Genomic DNA, 21,081 nt, shown 5'->3' on the forward strand with positions numbered 1-21,081 from the left:
GAGGTGCCCAGTAAACAAATGGACACGAGCAAAAGTGCTCAGGGGCTTTCTCAACCCTGCAGAGATGGGGCAGCTTGCTATGTTTCCAGGTTGCTTCTGGTCATTGGCTTTCATTTAGGAAATGGAGAGACCCTATGTTGTGGTCAGTGGCCATGGGGAATGACAACGAATTAGACTTCCTGAGACCAGAAGTTAATGGGACTATTGCCTGGTGGGGAGTCACAGGGGAAATTGTGAGTTCACAGACAGCTGGCAGCTTCAGCCCTTAGGTTTCCACCAGAGTTCCAGGCAGAAGTCTGCCCCCAGACGGGTCAGGGAGGGAGCAGCTCGCACCACACCAGGCTTCACAGTCACAGAGAAAACTGGGTCACCGAGGAGACAGGGAAATGACTTATTAGAACCAAATGGCATCAAAGGTGAAAAACACCCCACTTTTTACCTAATACCCCACCTCTGGGACTTCATCCTAAGAAAATAATCAGATAAACATGGATATGTATGTCTGCAGAGGTTCAGGGCAGTGAAGCCACAACAAACATCATCCTCACCTCATAGTGTCTGAACCTGTGACCAGGGAACCGTTCACGGTGATGCGCTTCTAGGCCTGGAAGGAAGGCCGGTCCGCAGAAGGACCTTTCAGGACACATGGTTGTGAGTCTGTTAAAAATGCAAGCGTGGGAATTTTTCACGGAAGTGTTTTTCGGATTTGCTTGTGTCCTTGGACTGGCAGATGTTGTGTGGACAAGCTTGCAACGTGCTCAGAAACCACATGGCGGGTCCCGGACTGTGTGGAGGGAGAGGATGAAGAAGGGAATAAAAAGTGGTAAAGGGAAAATTAGGGGAGTTTGACTCGAGCCTTCAATGTGTCCAGGGAGAATTTTTTTTTTCTTCTTTAAAAAGAGGCGAGAAAGGAGATTGCAGCCGGAGAGACGGCTAATAAGACCGAAGGGCCCGTCAAGCCTTCCAGACAGGCCTGAGTGCGGAGGGAGCGCCTCGATCTGTCTTCATCTGGGAACGCGGGGGCACGGTTCCTGGTCCGAAGGCCTCCGTTGCCGAGAGCGCGTCTGTGTGTGGGTTTCTCTGCCACAGCCCAGGATCTGAGATAGGAAATCGAACCATGGAGGAGGTTCATGCCGACACTCAGGCTGGAGTCAGAGACGGAGGGAAGGGGGAGAAGGAGGACACACTGCACAGCTGACCGTGAGGCTGACAGTCGTGAGGCTGGGCCATCATGGCCACACGGGTTTCACCCTCTTAATCTATTTTGATGGCCGTTGGAGCCTTTTCATGATGTTTATTTTCTGAAGTTCACCCGTCACCCATGGGGACAGAGCTGCCATCAAAGCGTTTGCTGGCCCCTGGGCCCCCACTGGCCCATTCCTTCCTCCACACTCTCTTGTGCGTTTGGGCCTGGGTGTGCTGCTTGGGAAGGACACGTTTGGAAAATGTATTATCTCTGCTTGTTTTTGCACGTGACTGCGGCTCCTGCCCCACTGGCTCCAGGTGCATCGGGTCAGAGTACAGTGAGTACAGTGAGAGGTTTCAGATTTTGCATCAGGGTTGCTACCATCCTCTGAAACTGGACACCATACCAGGCCTGCTGTGGAGGTTCACTTTAACCTCACTAATAACAACACACAAGCTTCGGCCCCAAGTTCTCATGGGAGGATAGGTAGGCTGAGAGGGTCCCTACTGACCAGGAGTGGCTGCTGAGGGAGGCGGAGCCAGACGAGCACCGAGCTCCTGGCCCAAGGCCCTGCCGCCTTCTCTGGCCCATGGCTGCCTCCCTGGGATGGGCCACCAGTGCTGGAGCCCATCATGATTCCCACAGATGCCGGGCTCACCCGGCCAAATCGCAGCGCAGAGCCTAATGGGACGAGGGGCCGCCAAGGTGGGGCGGACGGCAGGCGAGGCACGGGTGGGAGGGCTGCCGTCAGAGCCTGCAAACGTGAGTGTGCATTCACAGGTGGAATTTACCCCATTAGCTGTACCTGTCCTCCGCGCGGCCGGCCACCATCCCGTGATTTCCGCGGCTGGCTGGGCTGTGCTCGTTTGCTCTCCGATTCCTCCTTCATTTCTCTGATGGTCGATGGAAACTATTAGTTCATTTGCAACGTTGGACGGGTGTCAGTTGCTTAACAAGGGTCACGAGTTTTGATGGGCGAGTTGGGCTAATGGTGGCAATGCCAGCAATGTCTCAGCTGTCTTTGTGGATAACACAGACGTTCCGTCTCACACTGGGGCGCCCAGCGGGCTCCGTCAGGTTAATAGGGATTGTAGTCCAAGCTCAATGGAATGCTTATTTCTGTGTGGGTGGATTGTATGTAAAAAGCTGCCATGCAATCAATACTTTTTCATAATCTGGTCTGCTGGGAATATGTACACTGAAGGTTTATCTGTCAACCTAGATGGAAAAATGTATTTTAGTGAGATGAACACAGAGTTTGTTGGGGTGTAGGTATGTGTGTATGTGGGTGTATGCATGTGCACGTGTATAAGCATGTATACATGTGCTATGTACATATATGCATGTGCTTGTGTGCAGTGGGCATGTGTGCCTTGGCAGAGAGGGGAAGAAACCCAACATTTGTGAGCACCTGTGGTTTTCTAGGCATTTTATACACATTGTTTTTATACACATTGTTTTTAAAATTCTTGCAAAAATAACCTAAGGTCTGCAATATTATCCTTTGATATTACTATTTCTGTTGCTCTTGTTTTTTTTTCAGACAAGACAGGTAAGCACCCTTACATCCTGCCCTTTGTCTAAGACTGCACGGCTGATGGGGGCAGAGCTGGGGTACTGGCGAGCCCACACCTTCCATTCCACGCCTTGTTTCCATGGCCCACCCACCATACCGAGTGCCACTCTGCACTCCCACAGGTACATGCTTGCACACCCATGTGCCCTATCCGAATGTTCCCTGTGCCCCCCCCCCCCCCCCCCCCCCGCCTGCATCCGGGTGTGAACTCTGCCCATTTGTGAATACCCGCACCTGGCCTGCCTCAGCCCTGTGTGACCTCCCAGGCACACACATTCACACCCAGGCAGGCACAGAGAGTTCCAGAGCAGGCAGGTATGTGTTCATTCCCCAGATAATCAGAGGCCCCGATAAAATAAAGCTTCAGTTGACGGACACCCGGCAGACAGGGCTGTTAGTTTACGTAGGGCCCAGGCAGAGTCGGCTGGAAAATTTTGATCACTTTAATTTACTATATCCAGCGTGCCTGCTGTACTCGGCAGGCACTTTTATCAAGCCCTGTGCGGCGGTATTGATTTTTTTATTTTCTATGTAGGATAAGAAGACAGAGAGTTAGGAGCAAGAGTGAATGAAGAACTTTCCTCAGATTGCTGCTTCTCTGGGCTTATTGCTTCCTGTCGTTTGTGGTTTCAGATGACGTCTGGTGTGTCAGGGTTGCTTGAAGCAATAAACGGGGTGAATAACAATGGAAGGGCCAGATGAGAAAGATTGAAAAAGGAGAGAGAGGCAGCAAAGAAAGTGAGGAAATGCATGTAAGAAACGGAAAAAAAAACTCCGAGGTTGAGGAAAAAGTGTCTTCGGTGTAGGTGACCCATCACCACATTCCTTAAAGTTCACACACTGAGCCACAGTCCCAGCAAAGAGCAGGCAGTCAAGGCCTTTGTCTTATTATTTTCCTGAAATGAACAAAGAATTCCTCCCCCCCAAAAAAAACCACACACAAACACACACACACACACACACACACACACACACACGCACACACAAAATGATGCCAGACCACAAAGCATAGGCCATCTCGCAAGAACCCAAGGCCTGACCAAGCCCAGCCTCTCCCTGTGAGAGGACACAGGATACTACCCGGGATGTGTAGCTGTAGCCTGGCACTTTCCATGACTGCACCCCCTCGAGAGGTGGGCCTACCCGAAGCCATCCCAGGGCAGGAGACGGTAGCTTGGCACCACACACCCTGGATGAGGTGCTGCCTACACGCCCGTTCGATGCATGTGCCGCCCAAGCACTAGGTTATATTACACCAGGGAGTAGTATTTGTACACTACCAGTGGATGCTCGTGCACACACACACACACACACACACACACATGCACATGCACATGTATGCACACATACACACAGTCTTTGGGGAGCCTGGCATGTAGAACTTGCTCATTTCCCAGCTCTACATGTTCAGGCCTTTGGCTGTCTGCATGCCTCACTTTTTTGTGCCTCGGCGTTCATATTCGTGGAGAGAGGACTGGTGGTGGCGCCACATGTGCACAATGTCACAGTAGGTGTTGCAGGGTGACTGTCCCAGGCAGGCGATTGGGAAGTATTTGTTGCATCAATGAATCAATAAAAGGAGTGTAAGCATGATTTGTGAAATCCTAATGTGAAACCCCCTTAAAAAACTGTTTTGATAAGCTATGAAGTTGAATCAGAAGTGGTATAAATTAAACCCTAAGGACTAATGTTACAAAATCACAGTTGACTACTAAATATAGGTAGATGTCACAGGCATTGTTTTAAAAAACACCTGGACCTTTAAACCTGATGATGAAACGATGCTTTTGGGTGTTTTTACACTTGGTCTTAGCTCCAAAGCTAAGAGGTGATGCTTTTATAAAGCAAAACAAAACATTTATTTAACTTTAAAGCTCTGTTTCCCCAGTTAAAATCAATGAAAGGGATCTGTTAGTGCCCAAGGAATTCCTGTGAGTTCTCACAGAAAGTGTATGTGTAGGTATGTACACAGCCTCATTTGATTAAAGTTTCCTTTAAATAAAGGAAATGTAATACTTTAAAAATGTTGTTTGCCAATGCTATCAATTTGTTTTGCAAAGAGATTGACGCCTTATTATCCAATGAAATAAAGGCCAGTGGCCCTGTCCCCAGTTCTATTGAAAATCCTTAATACGATGGGGAGAGGGGGCAACTTTCTCCGCAAGTTGTGGCCTCAGATATTTACTTTCTGAACACTTCCAGCTTAGTTTCATGGATCCAAGCAGCCCAGGTGAAAATGGTTCATTTAACCCCAAAACACCCTCAGAGGGTGTCCCCAGAGATGTGTGAGGGCAGCAGAGATGACTATCTGTCCTGCATTGTTTCTGCTGAATTACGCGTGGTGCTTAGACCCTTGGCCTCTTGGTTCCTCCCGCTCTGGCTCCATCATGCAGCCCTCTGTCCATTTGTCCAGCTTTTCTCACCCAGGCAGGGCCCCGAGACTGGTCTCTCCCCTGAGAGGCACAGAACACAATCTGACTGTTAGGATTATGCTTTTATTTTTAATTTAAAAACTAGAGGCCGTGGCTGAAAGTGATGTCACAATAGAAAAGCAAAGGGACTTTGGAAAATGACCGTGTGCCTGGCCTCCTCCCCTAGTGGGCTGTGTCTCAGAGAAGACGGCAGGGCTGGGAGGTGACCTGGGGCACGCACTGACTGTCTCACACTCAGAGGGAACTGATGGGATCATCTCCAGAGGTGGAGGAGGTCCTCCTGCCCCTGGACTTCTGGGGGATGTGGGTGTATTATTTATCATATTGTGATTCAATCTCATGACTTTACAAGGCTATTGTTACAGTTTAAATAAATTGCTTTATTATAATATATGGGTGGCCTTGTAAAAGATAGGTTAAGTTTGAGTGAAAAGTGCCACTATTTGGGCAAATCATTATGTAACCTTCAGAAAACTGGAGACTCAGAAATGTTTTAAGGCCACATGGTGGGCTACCTTCCTGGTGCAATTATTTAGAAACCAATTTTTTCTTTTTCCAAAGCAGAAAAGCCTCATGACATGAACATATTATCTCTTCCCTGTCCTGCAAACTCCCAGCTTGTTGGGTGAGTCAATGGAGACTGAATGGAGAAAGTGGGGTCTCTGAGCCGAGATGAAGAATCCCCTGGGCAGGAATCACAGGTGAATTCGAGGCTAATTCCAGCCACAGCTGCCCTCCTCTTTTCTACCCGATGAGCACAGCATGCTGCTCCACCTGTTGGAAAGGTGTTGTCAGAGGAGCTGAGGTTCTGCAAAGGAGTTTTGAAAACGTCAAAGAGCTGTACAGATACAACTTTCCCCTCTTTCTTTCTTTCTTTCTTTCTTTCTTTCTTTCTTTCTTTCTTTCTTTCTTTCTTTCTTTCTTTTTTTTTTTTTTACTGTAGTGATGGAAATTCAGTGTTTTCACTTATTAATTGGCCTTGAGTAAGATGTACAATTACACATTTTTTCCCCTAAGAAGATTAATACATAGCTATGGATTCTGGGACCATTAACATGCTCTCTGAAAATCTGACCCCACATGACAAGACAGATGCTCTCAGAAAATAACAATGAAAATATTAACTATGATGACAATAAATGCTGAAATAGAAATAAGCACTTTACAATTATAGCTGAGCATTGACTATGGGCAAAGGAAGGAAGACTTTTGTAAGAAAGAAAGAAAGAAAAAAAGAACAAAAAAATAAAGAAAAAGGTATTTTTTTTCATTGAAAATAAGACCTGAACATTTACTAGTACCTAGGATGGGCAAGAGGGTAAAACACACACACACACACACACACACACACACACACACACACACAAAACAAAACTGAAAATGGAGTAAATGGTTTCAGTTTACCTAGGTTATTTCTAAACAGTAATACAAAAAATGTAATAGAAATAATTTAGACATATGGATAAGAACCTTCAAAATCAATAGTGCTGGAAGAAATGAAACATATGCTGATGCAATCAAACAGAATTGAATTTCATACAAATGTTAGCAAATCTATATCAGATTATCACAGCAAAAACTTCATTTTCATTGATTTATAATGTATTATTATTGTTTCCACCAAACTGCCACAGACACCATTCAGCAGCTGCCGAGTGCCTTAAGGGTAAATAAGGGGGATCGGAGGCGCGCTGGGCAGAGACGGTTAGGAGCCAATAACTCACTGCGGCAGGTGCGACTCTTAACGATTCTTTGCTTGTTCCTCTGAATTGCATTAGATCATTCTCTGAGACTTTTGGTGAGCAGGGGCTGTTCCTTTGGTATTCACACGTGAAGGAAGAAAAAGGTTTTGCACATAGACATTTAGCAAAATTGCGGCTCGACAAGCCCATATGCATATATATATCCTCCTCTCTCTACCTTCATCTTCCCCCCTCTAAATCCGTCTCCATCTTCATCTCTATATTTATCTCTATCTTCCTCACTTTCTCCATCTAGTCCATCTCTGTGTAACTAATGTGGAAATATTCTTTAAACCACCATTGTTTTTAGGAGCCTGACTCCCTGGTGGCCACCATTGACAAGATGCCTGTAAATCGCGCTTTCCAAGGGGCCAAGTCCCTGTGTGGGGGAAAGGGCTCCTTCTCCCAGACCCTGCATGTGGCACATTGGGAATATGGGCCCCTCCCAGCAGTCTCTGCAGTGAGAGTCTGCATTTTTGGAGAGGAATTATGTGAATAGTTACTACAGCAAAATCCATGACCTTTTTTTTCAAGAACAGAACTGGAATCCTATCTAATAAAGAGGGAATATGCAAATTGACCATCACACCATAACAAAATGGCTGCACCCACAGCAGAGGCAGGTGTCCCATAACACAAGATGGCTGTACCCACAGCAGAGGCTGAGTTCCTATAACAAGCCTTAATGAGCAATTAGCAGGTATCTGAGGCTGTATGGCACTGGGCCCAGGGCAGGGGACCTGAGGCTGTGCCCCCTGCCTGGTGGGGCTTGACAGGGGACCTAAGGCCAAAACCCCTTCCCATGGGGCTTGGAGAGGGACCTCAGGCCATGTCCCTCACCCCGGCATCAGGACAGGTGACCTGAGGCCGTGCACCCCCACTCAGTGGGGTTTGATGGGGGTAGGACCATCATGTCTGGATCTAGCCCAATGGGGGGGTGGTGGTGTAGCTGGGTCTGGGTCTCACACGATTTGAGGTGCATGTGGGTGGGCTGGGACTTGACTCTGGTTTCTGTGGCACGCCCCAGACTCTGAAAGGAAGAAGATTTTCATATACATTTTACTAATTTTCTTTCATCTCTGACACTTCTCTTTATAGAAAAAGGGCAAAAAGCAATATTAAAATATTTCCTCTTCCCTAACTGGTTTGGCTCAGTGGATAGAGGGTTGGCCTGCAGACTGAAAGGTCCCAGGTTTTATTCTAATCAAGGGCATGTACCTTGATTGTGGGCACATCCCCAGTAGGAGGTGTGCATGAGGCAGCTGATTAATGTTTCTCTCTCACTGATATTTCTAATTCTCTATCCCTCCCTCTTCCTCCCTTTAAAAAAATCAATAAAATATATTAAAAATATTTCCTCTAATTTAATTCCCTTTTAATGTGCATGAATTTTGTGCACTGGGTCACTTAGTTAATAATATCAATGAGCCCAATGAACCAGGTGAAGTCTGTAGCTTATGTCTGTAAGAAAGTTGTTGTGCTAGAGTGCCTTAAAATGGCATCTTATTTCACAATCTTGGAGATATCAGCTCAAGTTCCATGATTATCATCTAAAACAAAACACCAGGTCATTTCATTCTCTTCTCCAATGTGCAACGGATGACAGGGGTATTGTTTTGCTGAATGCTGTTAATTATTCATAACAATATGCTCATTATTTCTCATGCACTGTGGGAGTGACAGAGCAGACCTTTTGGAGGAACAGGTAAGTTCCAGCCATGACAGGCACTGAGGCCGCAGCCCTGCCAGTTCCTGCCTCTGGTCCTGGTGACAACGTGCAGGAGGCTGAGCAGTCCTGGTAGCTGGGGCCTTGCAGCCCTGGAAGCTTGCCCTTTTGGTGCTACCGCTCGGCTGTTCACAGCAGGATTACATCCACTGCATTGATATAAACGTTGGTTCCCCTGGCTCTCCTAGGCCTGGTCCAGGCTGGGCCCAGGAAGGTGGTAGGTTTGGCATAAACTCTCCTGAAGGTACATCCTGGAGCTTCCTTCTAGGTGACTAGGGGCCTCTTCATAGCAGAGCCATGGATTGGAGGCTCATGACTTGTTCCTCCTCCCACTTCTGAATGAACATGAGTTAAGGACCAGGGGACATGGCCAGGCTCAGGCCTGGGACAGTTGTGGGAGTTGGGCCACGGCAGACCGCCTTCCCCTTGGGGCCTCAGGCACCTCAACCATGTTCTCCCTGTCCACCTCAGGGAGATTCAGGACAAAATCTGTCCCACTCTGTCTCGACCTGCTGCTCACTGCAGACAGCGAGAGTGAAGGTGGTCTCCTGCCTGCTTGTGTACCATTGGCAAAATTTTCCAACCTACAAAACTTATACTCTGGACAAGTCAACTTCCTCTTTTTACTAGTACAGTCCTACCAGGTATCTATTTTGAGCACAGATTCTGCCCCATTAAGAAAGTGTGACCTCAGTCAGCTCCTGGACTTGAGTCATTTTAGATGCAAGCAGGTCCAGGATTTTCTCCACCTCCCACCTTCCCGAGTCTGCTGATGTTAGGGAGTGGTAGTTTGCACAGTGTCCTTCTTGGTGGACCTTGCTGAGCTGTCCCTATGTCCATCCATCCATCCATCCATCCATCCATCCACCCACCTATCCATCCATTTATCCATCCATCCATCTATTCATCCATTATTCAACCTTGATAGAACAACTACTATGTTTCAGGCATGAAGTGGTGATTAGAAGCACAAGGCCCACATAGTTTAGAGGTCACCCTCTGGTCAGAATGCAGTGAAGGAGGCAGGTACACATGTGCAATAATTCCATATGCTAAGTGTGGTGACAGCAAGGACATGGAATTCCAGACCTGTGGGTGGACTTCTCAACTCAGTAGGAGGGAGCAGGCTCATAGGGTTCTTGGTGGGTGCATGGTCCCAGTGGAGGTGGGGAGACCAGCAAAGGCCTGAGACAGTGTGTGGAGGATGGAAGTGAGAGGAAATCGCGAGCCCAAGTGACCCAGGAGCAGTGGCCTCAGAGCAGCAGCAGGCCTTGGTGGGATGCTGGGTTCCAGGCAGGGAGTGCCCAGGAGGAGAGCAGAGAGGTGGGGACCCAGGCCTGCACTGAGTTCTACCCTGGGTTTATTCTGAGGGCCTGAGAGACCAAAGAGAGAGTTATGGGCCTGACTGGTGTTTGATTTTGGGGGAGCTGTGAATAGATTAGATCCGGACAAGAATAGTGTGGGGACTTTAGTTAGGGGGCCACTTGACAATGTAGTTGAGAGACCACAGAGGCCTGGAGGGATGGAGAGGAGGACCAAATGAAGGGGAATTAAGAGTTAGAACTGACATGACACCATCACCAAGTGATGTTGGGAGGGAGCCAGGGTTAGAATATTCCCAGGAACGACTCCAGGGTTTTAGCTAGATGTCCCTGCGTTATGGGGATGTTCAGATTCCCCTGGGGAAGGGCATCAAGGTGGGTGTTTGTGTAAGCTTCAGACGGAGACCTGAAGACTGTCAATCAGTGGGTGGTGCTGAGTGGAGTCAGAGGAGATGCAGAAAGACAGTTGGCAGACGCTAAAATGCGGTGGTTCCCACCTTAGGATAAATGAGGAGTGTTAATGAAGGGCTTGGGAGCTGGGAGGGAGTCAGGACAAGGAGAGTCGGGACCCATGTCCGCAGCCACAGTGTCAAATGTGTTGGTGGTGGGGAAATGACTGAGGGCTGTAAATGTGTAGGTGGGTAGTTGCATTTAATATGATTTTGAACAAAAATCTTAAAAATCCCACCCACCCTCACTGCCCCTAAGTTGTGTGTGTATGTGTGTGTCTGTGCGCGTGCACCTTTTTAAATTTAGGTGCGTACATGTGTTCTATGCTCACCCCACTTATCCTAGTTTTTGAGAAGTTTGTAATAAAAGAGTGATTGGTGAAAAAAGTTACAGTTTAACCAGAATCATTAATTAACCAGGATCCATCATTAACGGGGCAGAATCTGTAGCAGTTTTCAATTCTCATAATTAAACTAAATTAACTTGAGAATTCCTTTGCCTAAAAGTGGCCTGGCTTCTGTAGTCAGAATCAGAGCATAACATTGCTTGGAAAACGAACTTCTACAGTGGGTATCACAATTGGTTCTCAAAATAGCATCACAGTTTAGACTGTGTGATATCACTGTTTAGGCTCAATGTGACATCATATACATTTCTTTAGAAAGTGCAGAGTAGAAGCTCTCTTCTCTGGATTGAGGTTACAATCAACAGGACTAAGTAAATCTCATTTTTGAAATCACCTCATAGATAACTGACCCAGCGAATGAATTTACAATTTTTCCTTTGATGGGGAATCTAATTTGAAGGAGGGTTTGTAGGCGTGGGGGAGACTATATGGTGCCTCTTCATTGTCTTTTAATTTCTCCACCTTTTGAGGGAGGAAGTAAGAATTTGACTGTGAATCACTGCAGATCCTTCGGGGTCCACGGGGTGTGTTGAGGTGGTTGGTTTGAATGGAATTTGGGAGGAATTTATCTGTTGTGGATGGTAACAGTCATTAATAGTTGGGCTTTAGCTTGGTTTTCCTCTCCTCTCCAACTTTACTAGAGAAAATGTCAGTCACTTCTCAGGGATTAGACGAATATCTACTCCCTATGTCTGTTTATCACTTGACATTGACCCTAATCTGATAAATGTACCAGGATTTCTTTGGAATTTGGAAGTAGCTTCATCTAACCTTCCACAGGCTGCACACCTGTGGTAGCGCTGGACCTGTCCCCCAGGGGTGGGGGATGTGTGTGTGTGTGTGGCGGGGGGGGGGGGGGGGGGCGGGGAGGCTCACACCTCACTCCTCCACAGGGTGGCTATGCCCTGCAACATCTGTGCACACTCGTTCCATGAACCAGGGAAGGGCTGACTTTCACCTGCAAGGCCTGGGTACCAGTGACCTGCTCACTGCTGGGTGGGGTGCACCCTCCAGGAACAGCCCCAGTTCCAGCAGAGGCAGGTGTCACCGGAGATACTGCCCAAAGCACACAGACCTCCCTGAGGCACCTGGGGACCTGGACACAGGTGGTGCGGAGGAGACCGCAAGCACAGAGACAACCCGAGACCCCAGTGGCTGGACAGGTCGGGAGGCTCCGGTGGGATCTGGATGAGGTAAGCGGCACCTGGTGGAGATGGGCAAGTGCCAGATGGAGACCTGAGAGCTGGGAGCTGGGAATGAGCCTGGGCCACCCTCTGCCTGAGCAGGAGCCCAACTGAAGAGGAACGAAGGACACAGCTTTCCTCCCTTCCTGTTTGTCCTGTGCAGCCAGTGTCCACCGTTCACTTTTCAGTCACGTGCCAGGCATGCTGTGGGAGTGAGGTGTGGACATGGTGGCTTTGGGATGGGGTCCTCACCCTTCCCGTGCTGTGTAAATCCTGAGGTGTCTGGTGAGGCTTTATGCACAACATAAAATACAAAGGTGTACAAGGGAACACATTACATGTTACGGTTATCAAAATGCTAGAAGCCCCTCATACAGAAGCCTGTTATGTGCTTTTAGTTTGTGGTCATAAAATGAGATCCAGCTGCTGGTGTCGCAGCTGCCATAGCGTCACGGAGCATCAACAAGTTACCTGCAGAAGCATAGGGACAGGCAGGACACCCTGCTCGCAGCCCCTCGTCATCAACTTCTGTTTTAAGAATGTTGGAATCCCAGTGGGAGGCTGGTGAGTGAGAAGAGACATCTGGCTGTCTGTGCCATTGGGCCACCTGGGAAGGAGACACTACAAATTCTACTGGGGGGACACCTGTGACAGGTGAGGCCTAGGAGTGGTGAGAAAGCTATCTGGCCTGGTTCTAGAACCCTCTATACCCCATCCCACTCTGGGCTGGGAGCCTCAGGACAGGTCCAGGGTCCTGTCTGTGATGGGCAGGGTGCTGGCCCCTCTGCACACCCTGTTCCCCGGACGTAGGAGGAGACACAGGTCTGATCCCTGAGTCCTGCTGGGACCCGGCTCTCACGGGCCCTCCTTCTGCTCCAGCCAGTGGTGTGGGGAACAGCAGTGACCTGTTGTAGATGGCGAGCAGCTTCAGCAGCTTCGGACACTGGTCAGAAAACCCTGAGCACTGGCGATGTGCAGTGTTAGACACTGGTTTTCGGGCTAGTGTTTGTTATCTATTACGAAGGCAGAGCTGTTTTGGAAGCATATTTTTACTGGCTTCCATTTTAAGAATGCTTTGGGCAAATATCTATCTTGTTGCAGTGAAAAATTGCTAAAAATGAGGCTGCTTCTGCCACCAGCTCCAAGTCCTGGTTTCAAGTCAGGGGGCCTGTGGTAGGATGGGGGGCCCTGGGGCAGGACAGGGGGGCCCTGGGACAGGATTGGGGGGCCTTGGGGCAGGACAGGGTCCTGAATCAGGATAGGGGACCTGGGGAAGCCCAAGTGGGTCAGGAGAAGCTGTCCAGATATTTCTTTCATGGCAACTGGTAGGTCTGTAAATATTTTATGCCTTGATTTGCTGATTTCATGGGTGTATGTCTCACCCCTCTCCCAACCCTCCTCCCACGTGTCATGTTCTAGTTCCTAGAAATAATGTTTTAATTTTCAGATATATAAAAGGGTTCGTTATTTTCCAAAATGCAGTCACTCATGCCAGTGACAGTTGGCTGAAGGCAGACTGTGTGCTGAGGTGGTGTGTACACTGTTCTCGGAAGCATTGGGTGTGGTGTGCGTACCCAGCGGCACAGTCAGTGAAGTGAGCTGGTGTCGTTGTCTGTTCCTGGTCGCATGAGTGCTACTTAGGAAGGTGTACACAGGGACCCACGTCTGGTATATGCCACTAGGAATCTGGAGTTGAAGGAATGGAGTTGAAGGAATCACTGTATGCCATTTTTAGCTTCTCAGCCCAAACATAATAACTATCAAGTCCAGGTGAGTGGGTTAGGAAGTCGCACACACTTTTGGAACATTAATAGCACTCCGAATTTTATTTGCTGGAGAAACTAGATGTAAGGTATGTTTTTAAGCCTTTAACATTTGCATATGAAGAATGTGAAAACACCTTATTTTATACAAAGGCACAGCCCCCTAAATTAAGGTGACCAGAAGTCCCACTTTTGAACAATTTGTCCTGTGTCCTGCGACATTTTAAAAAAGTCCCACTTTTTAAAAAATATATATTTTATTGATTTTTTACAGAGAGGAAGGGAGAGAGCTAGAGAGCTAGAAACATTGATGAGAGAGAAACATCGACCAGCTGCCTCTTGCACACCCCCCACCGGGGATGTGCCCGCAATCAATGTACACGCCCCTGATCGGAATCAAACCTGGGACCCTTCAGTCTGCAGACTGACACTCTACCACTGAGCCAAACCGGTTTTGACAAAAAGTCCTGATTTTTTAAAAATGCTGCGGGATGCAGGACAAATTGTTAAAAATTGGGACTGTCTCGCCAAAAGCGGGACGTCTGGTCACCTTACCCTAAATATTACTCTTTGTCAGCACTTATTTGGAAGCAGATGATGTCACTAGGAACCACAAACATATTTTTAGGAAATGGTGCACTTAGGAGACAGTCATTTCCTAGGGTTGTATGTGTGATGATAGCATTATAAGTATGCCTAAATTAAAATATAAATCCCCCACTCAGGAGCTGGGGTATGTCTCATATAAATGTGCACATTATTGATACTCAATTAAGTAATAATAATAATAATGATAATAATAATGCAGCAATATTCAACTTCCATTTGGTCTCACACTCTGCTTATACAGTAATTGTAAAAGCTCATCATTTCTTGGATTCTGTGTTGTGCTAGGATAAAATGTGTCATAACCACGAAATTAGAGTTAATGGCCGGAAGGGGACCTCTCTGATCAGCCCCTCCAAACCCCTTCTACACCTCTTAAATGTTCCTCATTATGAATTCATTTTAAGCTTCATTGAGTCCCAGAAATTAATTTGACATAAATTTCTTTGTAAGGCTCTGGAAACGTTCATTTCTAAGGTGGAATTTGGTTCCGTTTGTAGCACATGCACCAGACAGATGTTGAAACACAGGTTCAAATACTAGTGGTGAACATGCTTCTGAAATGGCTCTGATTTAGCAAACATCTTCTTTTTCACTTACTTCTCACCTTTATCTCTCAGACTCCAAGAACCTTCACCACAGGGTGCCCTGGGTCCACGGGGCCCCTCCCTGTCCTCTGCGGGACCGTGGCTGGCCGTGGTCTCTGTGACAGGCAGAGTTCTGTGGGCGTGTGGAGGTCCTGCAGGCAGTGGGAAGGGTTGAAGGGAGAGTGAGAGACAGAAGAAGTTCAGTTGGTTACAGGGAAAGGCCTCCGGGGTGTTAGATTCATGTGGGAGAAACGTCTGGAAAGGCAGGACTTTGAGCAGGGCCTTGCTTGTGAGCTTGAAAGCGGGAGACATTTCTGTGTGTGAAAGTTTAAAAATACACAGATAAACGTAGAGAACAAACAAAGCGACTAAAAAAGAAAACAGTGCTGCAATCCAGAGATAACCGCCTCTAGCATTTCTGTGCAGAGGGCTTTTCCTGTGCACACAAGACACTTTCAAATAAGCAGGGTCATAGCTCATAATACTATTTTGTTTGTTTTCTTATAAAACTTCGTTTTAAAACCAAAGGCCCTTTTAAAATTTCAGTACATGCAAATTTTTACCATGGCCCCCAATTCAATAGTGCTTTCTGTTCCTATTGTTCTCCACCGATTTAAAATCTAACATAAACATGTTGTCTTCTACTGCAGAGGGTGCACTGTGTCTGGCTTTGTGGTCCTGCTTAGAAACAGCTCCTCCAGCCTGAGGAGACATGGAAAATCCCATAGGAGCGAGAGAAATAGTGTCCCTTTAGCAAAGCTAAAGTGGTTCAGGGTTCAGGGTGAAATGATTTGGGTCCAGGCCTGCTTGATGTCACACGGGGGAGGAACAACTCCGCTGAAGAAGGCTCCGGCAGAGCAAGGTGTTGTGGGGATTGGGAGGGTGACGGGAGAATGATGCCTTGATGAGATGATGGAGACTCGGGTTGGAAGACCACAGTGAGTTCAGCCATTTTTGACTTTGGCAGAGTCCCCACTGACAGCGGAAAACATGGACGTGGAGATAGGAGGAAGAGGGTCAGCCTGGCTGTGGGGGTGATGGTGGCAGGTCGGGTGAGTGGAGGGGTCCAAACCAACAGTAACTACATTTCATGCTGTCCGCTCATGTGGTTGCCCGGCAGCCAGACACTTCACTTTCGGCACCTCTGGGGCCTGGGCTCACCAAAGAGCCGACCAGATGCATCACAGAGTGAAAACGCTTCTTCTGACCATGGTGGTTACATTGCATTTTGTGAAGACTAATTCCCACGGAACGTAAGAGATTCAAATGCCTAGAAAGCAGCTTAACAATGACTGTAAAAACCTTTCACAGCCAGATTGATCCCATATGTCCTAGGTCTATCTTCCTCTTGTGAGTTACATTGTATAGGAAACCATCAATACAATTTCACTCTGATAATGCACAGCTGGGTGATGGTAAGACCTTGGGACATTCGAGCACATTACCAAATGCATTTCTTCTACTTTTCAGTGTGACAAGCGACTTTTAAACCCAGGTGAGCACCAGAAAAGCCCAATAATCTGTGGAAAAGATTCAATAGTGTGGCAGGAATTAAGGGAAGTGGTAAATAAAAACACACAATGGATTAGAATGTGTGTTTTTTAAATTTCATATTACCTGATTGGCTAATTGTGACTCCACTGCAGATACACTCACCAAATAGTTCACTGTCATCCTAGATAGAAGTACCCTGAGAGGACACACCAGGCACTAAAAAAATAGATGGAAAAGAAATCTCTCCTTTCAATGGGGCCCTCCCCCAGGTCATGTGTGTGTCATTTAACTCAATTTGCATCACTTGGAACCTAGCTCGGGGTGTCCTGGGAACGACAGGGGTGCACTCAGCATCGCCATTGATAGCAGGGAGCAGGGCCATTAGTGACAGAAAGGGAGGGAGGAAACTGGGTCCCTGCCCCAGGGTGTGCCAGGCCCTTCCACAGCCCATGTTAGTGCCCGATGTAGCCTCATTTGAAAACTTGTGTGGTTGACAGGGCTTCTTTCTTTTCCTCTGGAAAACACCATTAAATGGTCTACAACCTCCCACAAGGAAAGGGTTTTGATATTTGGGACTAACTGGTGTCTGTCCTGGTGAGAGCGCCAAGGGTTTTTGCTTGGTTAGGGTTTTGCTTTAAAGAATCATTGATGTTACAATATAGAGCTTTCCTAGCTTTACTGACTAAGCCTTTTACTCTTTCTTTCCCCCTCACCTTTTTTTTTTTTTTTTTTTTTTTTTTAATTCTCACCCAAGGATATGTTTTTATTGATTTAGAGAGACCAGCTGAGCCACCTGGCCAGGGCACACTTCTTTGAAAACCAAATAGACATCAATATGAATCTGCTAAATGTTAATTTCCCCAGATTTGTTCTATATTGAAAGATGATGCCCGGGTGTTGCTGAGATAGGCTGAAGTGGCCAGCCTTGGGCTGGTTGGTCCCCCGAAGGCCTGTCCATTGCTCTCTGTGTTGATGAGAGACTCACTTGCCAAGGTGAGTTAGCACCAGGAGAGGGACAGCACCGTCTGCTGTCATTGGACTTCATCTTGAAGACAATGGGAGCAGATGATAGGTTTTGAGTGGGGGCATGAAATGAACAATTTTGTTTGAGAACATTCTATACGAGTGTAAAGTAACTCGGGGGGTGGGGGGAGGATGGTGGGAAAGAAGCTGTGTTCCACGCGGTCGGTGGGTCCACGGGGAGGACAGCGGCAGGTGGGGGGCTGCGCCATGAGTGGGTGGGTCTCGGAGCTGACTGGACCCTGAACCCACAGTAAGAACAGAGCTGAGGAGGCTTCTCAGGTTCTTCGAGGGCACCTGGCGAATCTTGGTGGCTGTCCTTCAATAGGGACAGAGCACATGGAGGCCAGCACTGGAAGGGCCCTTCTCCCGATCGCCAGCAGGGGGCGCACCTCATGGGGTCACATCTTCAGTCAGGAGATAGGCAGGCTGTTCTGGGGGTGTCTACATTGTGTGTGCACATCTGACCCTCACCCCACTCTCCTACCAAGTATGTGTGACACGTGCCATGTTGCTGGATATCACCGGTGTTCCTCTTCCTCCTGAGAATATGCGGTTCCTGAGGCTGGAGACTGGCCGCAGCTCCATACCCCTAACCCTGAGCACTCAGGAGATGCTGGCTTCCTGACTGGTTTGCTAACCTAAAGGTGAGAAAATTGGAAAAGTATTTGTAATGCCTGAAGTCAGGCGTTGGGAAGCAATGGAATGCACCTGTCCAGGTGCCAGGTGCTGGACAGGTGGGAGCCCTGGTGTTCCTCACCATCGGCACCAGCCCCGCAGAACCAAACTCCACACTGCGAGACTCGAAGGGTGGGATGTTTTGAAAGAGTGCAGAGCAGATAATAAAAATGAAGGATGGATGCTGTGGCCCACCCCTTAGCTCGCAGTGCCCCGAGGAGCCTCCCAATTTTGCTGGAAACGCTCAGGGCTTTTGTGACACTTTACTGCAGCTTTAACAGTGGTGATATTTCAACGCCAAGGAGAGACATTTGCAGCCCGAATGTGGCACCCAATTTGCAATCCTCTGCACTGTTAAACCTCCATATAAAAGCGGGCATTTGGAGATCAACTAAAGGACTTATATGCACGCATATGAGCCTAACCAGTGGTCACGGACAACAGGGGGGTGGGAGCATGCGTGGGGAGAGGTTTGGGATGAAAATGGGGAGATGGGGACAAGTATGTGATACCTTAATCAATAAAGAAATTAAAAAAAATAAAACTGGGCATTTGGTCCTGGTACGAGGAGAATTCTTTTTTCCTGCTCGACTTTCAGAGAAACTGAGGTGAATGTCTGTATTAACATTTATAAAGTTTTAGGAGTGATTTCCTTGTTGCATAATTAGCCTGAGCTGCTCTGGTGTGCTTCTGCTCCCAGGTGCCCATTGGAGCTGCACCCAGACCGAGGGGGCAGGGACAGAGCCCTGGGGACCTGCCTCAGAGACAGATGGACACATCCAGGGGATACAGTTATTGCAACTCAAAACTGCTCATTTTAGTAACAATCACCACCACCTGTTTTCTTGTTAATAAAAAAAGTCCCAGGCAAACTGAATACCTGAGGAGGTGATGCTCTTTGGCAGTTTAGAGAAGGTTATATTTATCGACCTGGCCAGTCCGGAGGGTGGGAAGCTGCAGACAAGAAAAGTGACTTCAGCTGTCTGTCACTTTAATGGTGTCAGTGGCATATAGATGCTGAACAAGCTGGGGATGTTTTTTAAGTTCCATATTGAACCATATTTTCTTTGAATACAATTACAAAAGAACATAATATCTCATATTTTTGAGTTACAATCTTAGGCTTATTACTGTCAAAAAGCAATTACAATCTATTTTGATGCGGAGATCAAACATGAAATTAAAGACCCAGAAATGAAAGGGAACCATTTTTAACCCCACTCTCCAGTGCTCACAGCAGTGTCTGTGAGAGAATATGGAGCCCAGAAAATGTGCACATTCTGCAACCCAGGAAGATGAGCTTGAGCGATAATTTAGGGCAGCTGTTGGTAGTGGCTTCGTTTCTGTGCTTGCTAATAGATTCGAGGGCAGGAGACTGCACTGAAATGTGTGAAATCTTGAAATAAACCAACTTTTAGAACAGGGTTTTCACAACCAGAGATACGACCGTTTGGTAACCCATCTAAGCAACCTGGGAGGATGGGCGCGGTGTTAGAGACGCTGGGCTCTGGAAGTGCCACTGTCCCAGGCTTGGGTATCAGGGCAGAGTGTCCCATTCAGGAAAGTGTCTGAGGTCCAAACACTCACAGCTGGGCTGCACACAGGCGCTCGCCTGGGGGGCAGTGACCCCGTGGGCAGTTGTCAGAGGGTTGTGACCTTGCTCCCCCGCTTAGGGGATGCTTCTCCTTGGCGGGCTGGGTAAGAGGGCTTAGGAAAGCTGATAAGCGAAGAGGATGAGTCAGATCAGAGCACTGAAGCAGTTCAGAGCCAGCGTTTGGATTGTGACCCTCCCAGAGGGCCCTTGAGACCAACACAAACTTGGCGCTGGTGAATGGGATCATGGGAAACAAACAGCTGTCAGAGCCCACAGGCTGTGTTTATCTGCTCAGGCTTGATGGCTTGATGGCCATGCTCTGGCCTTCCCTCAGGGACGGTCGGACAGTTCTTCCCTTCAACTTCCTTCACGGTGAGGATGCAGGCGGTTCGACCACTCACCCCAAAGATGTGTGTGCCCATGGGTGTACACATAAGCACACGGCACCCATGTGTGAACCCTGCTGCCTGCACTCACATCCACTAGGCCCACAAGGTTCAAATTACAAATGCGACCTGGACTGTCGTCCACGTTCAACTGTGTGGAAAGCGGCTGGCGCTGAGCTCCTTAAGCTCCTCAAGGTCCTCGTTGGGCCAGGAGGTTTGCTGAGTCCCGATTTCCAGGCTTTTAAAAGCAGGTGAAGTCCTGCTCAAACCAGCCCCAATTAGCACACCGGCGACGGGACAAGCGCCGTGCTCCACAAAGAGGCCTTGTGCTCACAGACAAATGCATTACCTGCTTCAGTGAACCGTCCTGCCGTTAGTTCTCAGAGCTCACACCCCTGGGTGATGGAAGTACCTGCCCCCCTTCCAGGGCCCATTAGAATTGCTGGGAGTTAGATGTATAATGCATGAGAAAAACGCTTTCGCCAGACCTTCCCGACAGGCCACCTGCTCCAGATCGACTGGTAGTGGTCACCCCAACAAGGCTGCAAGAACGAGAGGGTTCACCTTTATTTTCATGGTGGCTTCACTGGGATTCAGTTCATGCACCATCCAGATGGCCTGCAGAGTTAGCCTGTTCACGGGTCTGGGCCGCTCTCGCTGCCATCACCTTTAGAGCCTTCTCGTCCCCTGAAAAAGAGACCTGAGCCGTTGGCTCCCCCTCCTCACCCAGAGACTCCAGCCCCTGCCTGTCAACTGGCCCATTCTGGAGTTTGTGGTCTGTTCTGACTGACACCTTTTACTTGGCACAATGTTTGCAAAGTTCGCCCTTTTTGGCACTTATGCCCTTTTATTCATGCCCTCTCATTTTTGTGCTGAATGACACTTCACCCCATGAAGATAGTGCATTCATTTATCCATGAGCTGGTGGA

Source organism: Pipistrellus kuhlii, unplaced genomic scaffold (assembly GCF_014108245.1).
Source record: "Pipistrellus kuhlii isolate mPipKuh1 unplaced genomic scaffold, mPipKuh1.p scaffold_m20_p_6, whole genome shotgun sequence".
In the NCBI taxonomy this organism is placed as follows: domain Eukaryota; kingdom Metazoa; phylum Chordata; class Mammalia; order Chiroptera; family Vespertilionidae; genus Pipistrellus; species Pipistrellus kuhlii.